A 14,219-nucleotide genomic window follows, 5' to 3' on the forward strand; every position below is an offset into this window, starting at 1 on the left:
AGATTTATTGGTTCCAAATTTTCAATTTGCGCTTCATAAATGTTATCAGGTAAGTCACCATATTTTAGTTTCTTAAACACAATATTTTGAGATTTCTTAGGACTGAGTTTCCTTTTTCGGGGTTGGTTCCATTTGCATTTTGTAGACGTTGATGCATTTAAACCATCTTTCTGGGTATGAGTTATGTCCACCAGGGCATACAATACACAACCATCATAGCTCATAACGAATTTAAAAAAATGTTATGTCGATAAAACGAGACTCGATGGAAATTTCATCAAGATGTTGGAATCTGGTTCTCTTATCCGTGGAAAGATTAATTTATATTTATTTTGTCATGACGATGAGTCTTATAAAATGGCAAATGCAGAGACGTGAAAATATCTCGAAAAATTGTTATGTAAATTTATGTGTGAAAAAATATAATAAACTTTATGACTAACAGCGATGTGTAAAACTTTGTGTGAAATATAAAATAGAAACCCCAAAATAGCGCAATAGTTGTATATAATGGGTTGTTTCTGAGTTAAAAATCCTATTTTGTGCGACGACGATGATGCTTTCCATGGTGGTCTTTAGGTGGTAAACGACTAAGAAATCAATTTTGTTGTCTCAACTAATTGAATTCTAGTACGTTTTGATTACCTTGGGTCTATACGGTGAGACTGTGTTTTCATCCCAATACAAAATGGGGGTTTGGATCAGAAATCCCCTTACACAAGTGCTATATATCCAGGAAACGTGCTGTTTATAATACGTTTAGTTATATTCGAAACACTAAAACGTATATAAATGAAAAGGACAACAGCGAATGTAACCAGTGCAATGTCTTTTCTCCCATCGTCTCTTCCTATATCTCTCATTAATTGCTTATTTTTCTAACTATAATTCAAATGTGGCTTTTTGTTTGTTTTGCTCTGGAATTGTATGCAGTGTTTGACCTTGTTTTCAGATACACTCAAATATGTGTCGAATCAATCATATCGTTGGATCATTTTCGTATGTTTCTGGAAAGGACTTAGATAAAACAATATGATATACTTTAAAGAAAACAACTAATTATCTAAGCTGCATTTCTCGTTGATCATCCCTGATGTTTCTTTCTTCAAAGGGATAGTCTTTCCTATTAGAACGGTGTCTAGGCCTTCATGATCTTTTGTTTTTTGATCCTGTTCTACATCTGCGCCTGCGGGAACAGGGTCCAAATTGGCAAATTTTGGATCTTTTTCCGACTCCTTCTTATCAGATTGTCGTCTCTTTTCCGTCTCATGTGTCTGAACTTGTGTTATCGAATTCGGTTGTTCATCTGTATATGGGGAAGCTGAAGGTTCCTTTGATAATGTCGTCCGCTGTCTCGGATTGCTCTCTTGGGGTATGTTTTCTTGAGAATTCGATAACATTTTCGAACTCTCATGTTTTCTCGACTCCTCGAAGTCAGATTTTCGTATCTTTTCCGTCTCATGTGTCTGAACTTGTGTTATCGAATTCGGTTGTTCATCTGTATATGGGGAAGCTGAAGGTTCCTTTGATAATGTCGTCCACTGTCTCGGAATGCTCACTTGGGGTATGTTTTCTTGAGAATTCGATAACATTTTCGAACTCTCATGTTTTCCCGACTCCTCGAAATCAGATTTTCGTATCTTTTTCGACGAATGTTTTTTTCCGATTGAGCAATTTTAGGATTACAAAGAAAATATTGATGATGATACTAATAATGAAAATCACAAGTATAAGATATGACCACCAAGGAATTCCCGTCGTCTCAGCGGAGCCTATGGGATTAAAACAAAAAGAGAATATTGATTGTTTAGTTGGAATAAATAAATGTTGAGACTTCAAGCACCTGAACTAATTTTGATCTAAGTTAAACATTTTTTTACTAATATATTGGAGGAAAGTTATCTTCTGACATTGTATGTCCGGTAGGCCAGATTAATTTCTGGATCTGTATATGTCAATATTGCAATTGGTCATGCTACAGTCAAAATGTTGTCGTGGGTCATTTATCAAACGTTCACTCGGCCTTGCATGTAAAATGAAACTAACCTTCCGCAGTAAACAAATGTTTATTATCAAGGAAAGCATATGACCATTTAACATATGTTATAGATATTTTTCAACTCTGGATTACATTATATTTATGATACCAGATACAACAAGCATGACACGTAATTATATCGACATCATCTACCAATTTTTTTAACCAAGCGAAGCGGTAAAATATGGTTAGTGTTTACTGAGCAAACGTTATTTCAAACTCAGCACAAATATACGCTCAGCTAAATGTCCTAGATTTTAGTTACCTCGGCGATACATATGCCGTATTTATTTACTCGAATATGCAAGGTAATTAGTTACATAAAAGTGTTTGGAAGCTGTATTACTTTCGCCTATTAGCACTAATACCTAAATCATAAAACAGAGCAGCTAAATCACACGTCTCATTAACTTGGCATTCACCTGTTGTAGCAACTGCATGCACCACAATCACATATTATTAGATCTCTGTATACAATTAGACAGCCCTAAAATTCTTTTTTATTATTCATGACGTAGATTTAGCCACGTGATACGAGTATATGCTCTTAAAAAAGTAACAGAAAAGAGTGAAACACAAAAGGCTTTGTAAAATCGAACAAATAATTAATTTCCCTAGAATGCAAAGTGAAAATGAGAAGAAGAAAAAAACTTATGGTATCGCGAATTAAATACCCCCAAAATCCAAGAATTACAGACACAAGTCCTAATAATAAAAAAGTCTTGAATAAAACTTAGTACAAGTTCCGAAGTGATCGAAAACTGAAGGCGATGACGTGTCTGTTATAGCGCATGGGGAGCTGATGTGCCTAGGTCTTTTGTTGAATCACAGTAATATAATTTCAGGTACGAATATATTATAAATTCCAGTGAATATCTTTATCCAAGCATTTTATCAAAGCACTTTTGTATTGCCAGAGAAAATAATCAGTTGAATTCAATAATTTGAAGGAAAAAAATACAATTCAGCCCAAACTGATCAACACAACTTGAAGGTGCTAGATGTTAAAGCACGACTGGTAAAATCCTCACAGTTACAACATATATAGTTCTCTACTTGACCTTAAGTCACACTTAGTATTTTCTAAGAAAAATACCAAAAAATAACCCTTCTAAAATGATCTAATGAGCCATGTTTGCTTACAACACAATAACCTGTAGAATTCACTTTGACAATTTCAAAAACCCGACCCAAATAATCATATTTATTATACCTTGTTTACCTGAATAATAATCCTGATAGTAAGCTCATAGAGACAAAGAATCATTTAGCTATGTATTAGCTACTGAGATAAAATGAAATAAATTTATGTTTTAGAAAGCCATTTAGGTCAAGCAGAAATGAATTCAATTTTGGACAATGTGTAGGCCAACATACACTTTTACATTACAATAGCATGTAATGAAATATAAAAAAAAAAATAAAACTAACAAACAAACATTAAATTAAATATACATAACACCATGGATTACCCAATAATCATATAATGTTTGAGGAGGAAAGTTAGCATAAAGTACGTATGCATGCATGCATGCATACATGTATGTAGGTAGGTAGGTAGGTAGGTAGGTATGACGGCACCTCAGCAAAAAATAACAAACACTGGATGGAGAGCTTGTGTCTCATTTTAGCGCATTCAATATACAAGGAAACATAATCAAACCTTCTGTTCCACCGCAGATTTCCTCCGCCTTCTTGTCTGTAAAATACAAACATTTACTTGAAATTAGAAACAAAAGTTCACTTTCACTTCCTGAAAGAGAATCGGAGGAATGATTAAGCTTACGACATATCTGTACTCGTTAAACCCTCAGTGGCCATACAGTTCTAAGTTGTGCTTCCATTAAATTAGCAAGTACGTTTTTGTATTTTGTTTCGCATGTGCCAGCAAATATTGCATTTTTTTCAGCATAAGTATAGAGAATAAAACTGAAGAATATAAACATTCTATCTTTCAAAATTATACAATAAATCAAATAATAATAATAATAATAATAATAATAATAATGAGGACTTTGTATAACGCCTAATCTTAAGAAGCTCTAAACGCTTTACAACATTAGACAACACCTATAAGATAAAAAACATATAATGATAGGATTAGAAAAACAAACACCATGAAATTAGAAAACATTAAAAAAGATGCTGAGAATATTTAAGGTAGGAAATCATTATTAGGTCCTTAAGTTTGTTCTTGCAGTCGAAATAAGTGAGTTTTGAGAGCCCTCTTGAATGTGATCACTGTGTCTTTATGTCTAAGTTCAGTGGGCAATTCATTCCACGTTGCTGGGTCCTGGTATGCACAAGAACGCTGTCCATATGACTTTGTTTTCATAGTGGGAATAATGAGTATACGATTGTCACAAGAGGAGCGTAAGTATCTTGCTGGTGTGTACTTATGGGGGAGGTCGGATAGGTATGTTGGACTAGAGTCCGACAGTGAAACATAGTACAGAGAACAAATTTTGTGTTTGATTCTGGATCGAATGGATAACCAGTGTAGGGTACATAGCAGCGGGGAGGTGTGCTCTGAGTATGATCCAAGCAGCTGTGTTTTGAACTTTTTGAAGTTTCTGGAGCAGATATTGAGATGAATCAGACAGAACTGAGTTACAGCAGTCCAGTCTTGAAAGTACTAATGTACACACAAGTGTTTTAGTGGCATCAGCTGAAAGATATTTGCGAATTGAGCTGATGCGTCTCAGCTCAAGATATGCAGCCTTGCATATGTTCATGACATGTTGGTGCAATGTGAGAGTACTGTCCAGAGTAACACCTAGGTTTCGTACTGATTGTGTGAATTTAATGTTGGTGTTACTGATATTTATTGTTTGAGGTAAAGGATGCGAATGAGAAAGTCTTTGTGTTGTGATCAGTTGTTGTTGTTCAAGGGTTTAACGTCATTTTTCAGCACAAGATAGGCTATACATGGCGGCCAGTACAACTGGTGGAGGAAGAACTCTGGAAAACCCAGGGAAGAACCACCGACCCACGAGAAGCTACTGACAGGCTTTCCCACGTACCCACGCTAGCCGAGCCTTGGACTCGAACCCACGCAGACAGAGGTGAGATGGCATTGATCCGGAACTGTGAGCGCTTTAGACCACTCGGCCACTCGGGGCCCCATGTTTTGATCAGAATGGCCTCAGTTTTATCATCATTCATCTGCAGCTTGTTCCATGTCATCCATGATTTCACATCAGAAATGCACCTCTCTACACCTTGGATGGTAGCATCAACTTCAGTTGGGTGGCTAGATTTGTATATTTGGGTGTCATCAGCGTTCAATTGGTGAGACACTGGATGATGATCTATGACACTTGAGAGCGAGTGAGTGTACATGTTTGCAGGGGGGGGTGCGTTTGCACACAAAAAGTTTATGTATGTTTTTAATGTTATTTGTTTTGGGCAGTTGTTGACCAGTGGTGAAGGTGATTGCTTTTGGATCAGAAGATCCTTGTTTCCAGTTCCAGGTGAAAAGTTTTGTTAGATGAAATTGACTGTCAACTGCCACAATCCCCCATCAATCTCATATAATATACATTGAGTTTGTGAGATATGGTGGTCTAGTGGTTTAGGTCCTTGCCTCTGGATTGGAAGGTCAGAGTTCAAATCCTGTTGTGACATAAATTTTGTCTCAGGTTTAAGCTAACCGGCCATAAATGACTGAAATATTGCCCATTGGCCTTAAAACCCAAGTTGTACAACCATCTGTTTCATTTACAGCAATCTTTAGACATAACCGTTTGTCAGTTTCTGACATACTATCAATAGGCCAAAAACCCAACTTGTCCATCCACACAAATAGTTAAGTAAATGAACGAAATAGAAAGAAAGGAAACAATACAGTCTGACCAAGAATATATTTATTAACCTGAAATATATTATCAACACGTATTTACACTTTTTAATACTCATTGCTTTATACAACAATGCCTTATGTGATAAGTTTCATAGAACAACCTGGTGCATAATTAAATTAAAAGCACCCAAATCTGGCAATCATTTGAAAAATAACCACATACTATTATAATAATATTTCTCATCAGCAAAGTTCAGTTCTCATCACCATCATGGATTAGTGATTGTAGAAGATTTGACAGTCCAACACATATTTTTAAAATTTTTGAAGCTTGTGAAAGAGTAATTGGCATAAGACCTTGAAGAATACGAAAGTATTTTACTCTTTATATTGCCCTTTCCACATCAGTCCTGAGAATGGCAATTCTCTTTGTTTCCTCAACTTGACGGCGGTTAAATCTTTTATTTTTAATGATGGAATTATAAGATGAACACCCCTTGGACTTGTAAGGTCAGATATCAGAAAGCCCTTATCAGCCATAATAGCATCACCAAACTGGCACAAGTCCAGAAGTCCTGATTTAGTAACTAATTGTTTATCACTGATGCTTCCTGACCGTAAGTCGGACACAAATGTTATCATTCCTGATGGACTGATTCCCAGGAATGACTTCCATGTCATATGCGACTTGTAATGTGAATACATTAACGATTTATTACCTAATGACTGTGGCGTTTCGGTATAAATTAAAAGTAATGGCAGTTCCCCGTGATTGGTTGCCACCTGATCAATGTGGAATTGTTAACGAAATGCTCAACGCTTGTAAAAATCTTCGGACCAAAATCAACTATAAAGTGCACGTACGAAACCCACAATTACATTTGCGATTGGGAATGTGTGCAAGCAAAGTGCATCGGGTACATGGATTTCGCCAGCAAGCTTCGATGCTCTCTTATATCCAGATGAACACATATCTGACATCGGATGCTAACAATGAGTTTGAGAAAAACTGCTTCAAACTTATGAATTGTTCCATGTTCTCAAAAACAATGGAGAAATTGCGAAAGCGAATTTAAGTTGAACCTTTTCAGGATAGTGAACAAGACGAGCTCTAAAGGCTTTTTGCTGATACAGCATATCAGTCCCTATTCTCTGGTGGAGTTATTGTCACATATAGTAAAACAATCCAAACTGAAGCTAAAAAAAGACCTATCAATGTTGATGCATCTGTGCTAGACTTGTAGAAGATACTCGTGTAGACGTTTTATTACGACAAAATAAAACCGTTTTACCAGGATTGTGGTTAGATGCTAGATACTGACACCAACTCCTTGCTGATGATTACAATCACCAACGATGTCTATTTTACAACAGTGAGAGTCCAAAAGAACCCCCGTTGTTTTGTAGCAACAACAAAAATAAATGTCACTGGAAAATTAAAAGACGAATGCTGCTCTCTAAAATGTGTTCGAATGTGGTATGAACCTTAATTCCCATCTGTTGATCCACAGGATCTAGGAAGAACATGAAAAAGGTTAAAGATATTCTAGCAGTGATTGTGAATACAAATCTTTGACTTGACATGTATATAAATATCCTCGCGAACAAAAGGCTTTTCACATATTTATATCAGCGGTTCAGACTTCGTTGAGAAGGAACTCATCCGCCCTTGATTCAGCCCCTTCCATTGACGATCTTGTTTCAAGTCAAAATAATCTTGTTCTTTACGACAATGTGCTGCTTGAACACTAAATCAATCCGCAATAATTTTATTCCTGAGTATAAAAGATCTGATCTCGTACACCTATTGAATGATGTCTTTGCGCGAGTATTTCAGTTTGCCATATATCGGATGAGGAACTTAACAGTGGTATTTTCGCAAATTAATCGGTTGTGCTTTTGATGGATGATTGTACACGTTGAACTACGCTGGGGCACGTAAAACATTGAATCAATCAATGAATACATTCGACGGCAAAATATTGTTACAGACTGACACAAAACCTCAACTTTTCAAACATAAAATTGAACGTATATTCGGTCCAGTCGTTTCGATTATATCTTCACCGTACGCAGGTTATAGACAGTCTTCCGTGAAAACAATTATCGGTTGGCACGAACATATTAATGTAATTCCCGAGACAAACGATTTTTGCGAGCACATCCTCTCAGTAGTCTTCCCGAGAATAACTCATTTGTACTTTTCATGGATGGTTGTACAACTTGGGAAGATAAAATGGCATCGATCAATGAAGAGATTCGACAGAGGATTTTATAGACTGGTACAGAATAAAAGAAATTCAACACGAACATGAACCCATACTAAACTTCGTCATCTGCTCCCTACGCGGTAAACTTTTGCGGTGGTCAATAAAAACGAAGCTAAACCGGCCTGAAGACATAAATTAAACCAAATCATCAGCGTGGGACCAGAAGGGTCTGGATATCATATCGCATCTGACAGTATCAGAATTCCCTCGACGATTCAGTGACAGTTAAGAAAGTTTACGAATAACTGCACAAATTTATTTACTGTCTGAGTTCTCACAAAACGGTTCAAGCCGGTTTATTCCATGCAGATTTTATACAAAAGGTCTCAATTTCACGGATTTTGACCGGTTTCAAGCCGATTTATTCTAAGCCAAATGTATGGCTTAAGTCTTGATTTGACAGGTTTTATCCAGTTTTAGGCGGTTCAATCCGGTTCCAGGCGGTTTCATCCGTTTCAAACCAGATCAAACCAGCTCACACCATTTTTTTTCTGATTCAAAACCAGTTCAAACTGGTTTATTAGAAGCCGATTTTATGGACAGGCTTCAACCGGTTATAAGCGGGTCAATCGGTTCAATCCGGTTCAGATCCTTTCCATTCGTTTCAAACTAGAGCAATCTAGTTTATCCTAGTTCAGAAACAGTTCCAACCGGTTTATTACAAGCCAATGGTATGGCTTAAGAATAGAGTGGACAGGTTTTGACCGGTTTTAAGTAGTTTAAACCGGTTCAATCTGGTTCAAACTGGTTCCAACCACTTAAAACCAGTTGATTCTGGTTCAAGATCAGTTCACACAGGTTTATTACGGACCGATTTTATTGCTTAAGACGCCATTGGACATGTTTAAACCTGTTTCAAGTGGTACATTGTTCAACAGGACTAAACCAGTTAGCCCGAATGAGACCTGTTTAATCCGGTTCAAACTGGATCAAACCGTTCATCACCAGCTTGATCGGAATTCTTACAAGGTGATTTTTACGCAACAAACTGGATTTTACGGCTTATAGCCGTATCAAACGGCTTTACAAAACCGGTTTCAACTGGTTTAGTCCAGGATAAACTAGTTTGAAACAGTCTATTTCGAGTAAACTAGTTTGATACGGTTATAAACTGTCAAATCTAGTCAGATCCGTAAAATTGGCTTGTAATAAACCGGGTTCAACTGGTGTGATCCAGGAACAAGATTGTACCGACAATGATCTGTAATGAAATGACTTGATACAGTGATGACCAGTCTAATCCAGTACTATGCGAGAAAAGTAGCTTGTAATAGATTTAATTTGATCCAGAAAACCCAGTTTGAACTGGATTTGACCGGTCTGATATGGACTATACTGGTCTGATCCAGTTAAACCGTGTCCAATCCAGTTTGATACGTACAAATCAGCACGCAATAAACCGGATTCAGCTGATTTGATCCAGTCTAAATTTGTTTGAACCGGTCTGATCCAGAGTGAACTGGTTTGATATGGATAATCCCTCAACAGTCTAGACTGATGCTTAAAAATAAGCTTGTAAGGAACTGGTTTCAAACGGTTTCATCCAGGATAAATTAGACTGCACCAGTTTGAACCGGATTGAACCGATCTGTTCCAGCGTAAAACTTGATTGATCCGATTAAAAGCTGTCCAATCCAGTCTGATGAGTGGAAATCAGCTCGTAATAGACATATTTCATCTGGTTTGATCTATAATAAACCGGTTTGAACTGGATTGAACCGGTTTGATCCGGATTATAATGGTTTGTCCTGGTTAAGACCTGTCCAATCGAGCAACTGTAGGCACGGATCTATGGATACAAAATCTGATTAAAGATGTTTTCCATTCTGCGGCATGTAACGGCAATGGTACACAATTTATATTGCCTCATGTTTTAGAAAATTACATATTATCATACTTTACGCGTGACAGTGAGATAAATGATATCCTTTCATAGATACCTGAGTATTTGAAAACAAAATCACTTCCATTCATGGCAACTTGTTGGATGCATTAATATATTTGCAATGTCCACAACAAACGTGATAGAAGCTGATCTTTTCGCAAATAGGATGGTTCTGACTATGACCCGTGCTCCCACAGGGAGTTTTGTTAAAAGAGCTTAGCAAAGCGCGTTGAGACCAAAGGCTGTTGCAAATCTATCAGATACGTGCCATTTTATAAGTCAAAGAACTTAATTTGAGAAAGAAATGCAACTGAAGATTTTGGTGGAAGTAGTAAGTGCTTCATAACCAATAAAGAATTCTTATTTCAGCTAGCTAAATTGACTGTCATAAAGCAGCTGATATGCAATTTTCCACGTATTCAAATTGTATACAATGTTTTAAATTAAGGTTAGCGATAGAAGTCATAGAGGTCAAGTACATAGCAGAGGCCCCTACAAAGAGCATGCAAGTAAAAAAGCATTAGTTGGTAATATGAATAGCAAAATATATTTACATTTTTGCATCTTACATTTCCTCAAAATGCACTTTTTTAGTTCTGAAAATTCGATTTATATGACATATGTCAATAGTTCCGCAACGTGATCCACACTGCGAAATTGTACTGCAATTTGAACTGTATTTCCAACTGCAATCAAATTATCTTACTTCATTAAAAATGAGATGAACGTTTTATTCTAAAGCGTTGTTTTGAAATTTCATTTGAAATAATTCATATTCTTCCATATTATTTCAAGCAATCCGTGATAGAAAAGAAATAACAATGCAGCCGATTCTAGACTGGTACCTCTAGTGAGGCACCACGGCTCAAATCACGTGTACATTGTACAGAAATGGCACAGCTAATAAATAAATGGGAAATATGAACTCGTTTCTTTTCGGCGTAATACTTCACTCCCACGGTCGTGCAGTATTGCTCAGAAAAACTTGTTCATATTTTCCCCACACAGTAAAATACATATATTTTATTATAGACACACAATTACACATACTCGCATTTCCAACGCAGTTAATATTGACTACAAGTAGCAGTATTAACGGAATTAATTAACTGTGCACAGCTTCGTCCAGTGGTCCGCTACAAAATTTAGTTCCTTACCTTATGCCAGTATCCATGTGGATTAATGCGCTATGGGCGAATCACAATTGGATATACGAAAGTTATACAACAGTATATCAAATTCTTTTATATCAACACTTTAAAAGCTATTTTATTTTGAAGGTAAATCGGTGTAGGTGGGTATATATACACATGCTTATCCCATCCACAAATCAGAGTTATAATAACGGCAAAAAGCAAGCTACCTTTCTATTACAATTCAACGAATGAATTGACATGAATTTCTGTCTGCCGTCAACATGAGTCGTCTCGTCGACATAACGTTTACGAGCAAAGGTGGTTAAAGAAGAAAGCAACAAACAACAACTTCCTTCCCCTCCGCGAAAAAATACAAACAAACAAGCAAATACAAAACCAAAGAAAACAAACAAAACAGTTAAATCAGCGAACTGAATCAACACAGGTACCATTAAAATAATTAGAGCAGTTTAAACCAGTGTTAGGCATGCAATATTGTGACACCTGTATTGATTTGCAAGACGCGGGGAAATATCACTTGGAATGCAATATTCATCAGTTTAGCATATATTGCTGGACACCGAAACAAACGAATATTTTTTAAGATAACCAGGTAATACATGAAATTTTTTAGAGCTTAAATCGTTCGAATATCTGTAAATTTTAAATCTATAATGGATTGGGTACCAGTCTAAAAGAACTGCTGTATAAATGGCATGGGCCTTGTGCCAAAATGTCACACATGTGTATATGATTTTCTTTGAACTGTTTGGGATAAAGGAAGTAGCGTCCAAACACGTAAAGGAATATGCCCGAGGCCTAACATAAACTTTGCACCACGATTGAGTTGAGTATGGAACATTGATGGATTTATTTCGGTGACATTTTTAAAGATATTTAAGAATATAAACTGTAAAATATGTATGGAATCATGATGTACTTAGAGGCTTCTTTTACAAATCTGTGTTTTGTCTGATATTTGAAACGATTTCTTTTCTTAAGGTATTACGGTACCAATTCTTTTTCTATAGACCTTAATGCTAATGTTTGGGGAAATAAAGATATTTTCTATCCAACTTTAGCGTGCTGTGTCACGCACTTTTCTAGAGAGCAGTGTTATATTGTCAATTCGACGATGACAGAACCATGTACTCCGTTGCATTTAAGAGAGATAACGCTACTGGAACTAGACAGGGGTAAGAGTTATCTAGTCAATACAGGCACATTGTCAGCCCCATGTGTACCACATTTTAAAAACATCATAAAAAATACAAAATATCATCAAGATAGGAATTAACATAAACTCGCATTTTGCCAAGAGGCTCAACGTTTTTCTTAAGCCTAACAGAAAGTAGAACTCTTACATAATGCACCAATCACAGCTAGTGTTGTTCTTTAATTCTGAATACAATGTTCCATACACCTTAAGCTCCACCCACCTGGACTTGCGCAATTGGTACCGTTATACCTATAGCTAACCTTAATGTTTCCAATAATCTGTGAAATAGTTCGGGACTGTATAAGTAACAAATATACTTAGTCTCACTTGTGAAAAACAATTTTATGAGATACTAAGATATGTCTTATATGAATGTGCACAGAAATGTTGTTGAGCTGTTTGAACTCTTCTTTTCACACTTTTGCTTCATTAGCAAAATCATCTTTTGAAATAAAATGAATTCTTTTATCTATGAGTTGTGTCTTATTCATATCAGCACTTATCTAACTTTACTTTGACGATATGGGACAAATCACATTATGTCATATTATGTCATAGCAGGGTCAAAGGTCAATGCACTAGTTAGCATGTACCTGTTCTACTCTTAAAACGACATTTTGATCTAAAATAAAGGACTTTATATTTGGTTCGTAAACACAGAACTTAACATCAGGGATAGGTGGACATCACCCGATCTTTAATTAAAAAAAGTCTAGGCTATCAACAACTTTCACTGTCTCTAAATGAATAAGGTCACTAATCCCAGTCCTTTCACCCAGTTCAGCCTCCCCCATCCCTTCTGTAACTTAAGCAACAAACTTTTCTCCCTTAAATAGTGACTAATATTCATGCAATTAGCTACTCTATGATCATACTGTATACAGTACAACTTGTAAGAACTTTGGCTTGGAATTTTGAATAGTTTTGGGGAATCAAGAACAGAAAAATGCCAAGAAAAAGTACTAAGCCTTGTAAATCCAAGGGAGTTAAAAACAGGAGGACAGTGTGTTTCCATAAGGAACATGTACCATACAAGAAATGATTCATATATGAAAACAACAATGAACTGAAAACAGAGAATATAAAGTTTATTAGGCTCACATGGGATCAGGATGTGGAGCCTGAACCAAAGCATAAACATGAAAATCCATTGGCACCGGTACTGTTACGCCCCCTACCTGCATCAAAACTTCAGGTGGAACAGTGTGCATATCCATCTGAAATAAAAGGGTAACTGATTTAAAGCAATCCGACACATGCAATTTGTATTGGTCATACACACTAAGTTAATATTATTTGGCTTCAATTAAACCAATGAAGAATAATTGTTAAAAAAACAACAAACAAACAGTAAGCTTTGCTCTGACAAATTATGAAAGCAGTTTTACTGTAATTTGCCTATTTATTTAGTGATCTTGTAATATTGTATATTAATCTTCTCATTATTGACATTAAACGTACTGAAAATGTAACTTTTTATTTCTTGAAAATATATGTTGGATGAAGGGAGATAACTTAGTGAAATACCTACTAATGTGTAGTAATTTTCTTTTCATGTGTTAACTCTCCTTGTCATACGAGTCAATTCATTTAAAAGTGATATAAATTATATGCATTAAATCAAAGAAAAATATAATATCAGAATGTGAGTGCTTACATAATCAGAGATCTATACATATATATTTATATAAGTATAGCAGAGAGCCTGAGGGTAGTTATTAATTTTGTTGTCAGAGATGTTTTACAAAGCCTTTTTTAATGTGCAAGGTTTGCTCTGTTGGTACGTCATAAACCGTTTTCCTATTTGAGTTCACATGAAACACAAAACAGTCTCTGATGGTGGAATTAAATACATTCGATCAAAATATT

General features: G+C 36.0%; 1 long non-coding RNA gene across 1 annotated transcript; it reads right to left on the reverse strand.

Annotated features, from left to right (window-relative positions):
* Positions 1 to 218: 218 nt before the first annotated feature.
* LOC149776543 (uncharacterized) lies at positions 219 to 13,567 on the reverse strand. Its single transcript, XR_016416225.1, has 3 exons — positions 13,452 to 13,567; positions 3,702 to 3,737; positions 219 to 1,772 (listed from the first exon to the last, which is right to left on the reverse strand). It is a non-coding gene; the product is annotated as an uncharacterized LOC149776543 (long non-coding RNA).
* Between the last annotated feature and the right edge of the window lie 652 nt (positions 13,568 to 14,219).

Source organism: Sinohyriopsis cumingii, chromosome 18 (assembly GCF_028554795.1).
Source record: "Sinohyriopsis cumingii isolate HCF-2022 chromosome 18, ASM2855479v2, whole genome shotgun sequence".
In the NCBI taxonomy this organism is placed as follows: domain Eukaryota; kingdom Metazoa; phylum Mollusca; class Bivalvia; order Unionida; family Unionidae; genus Sinohyriopsis; species Sinohyriopsis cumingii.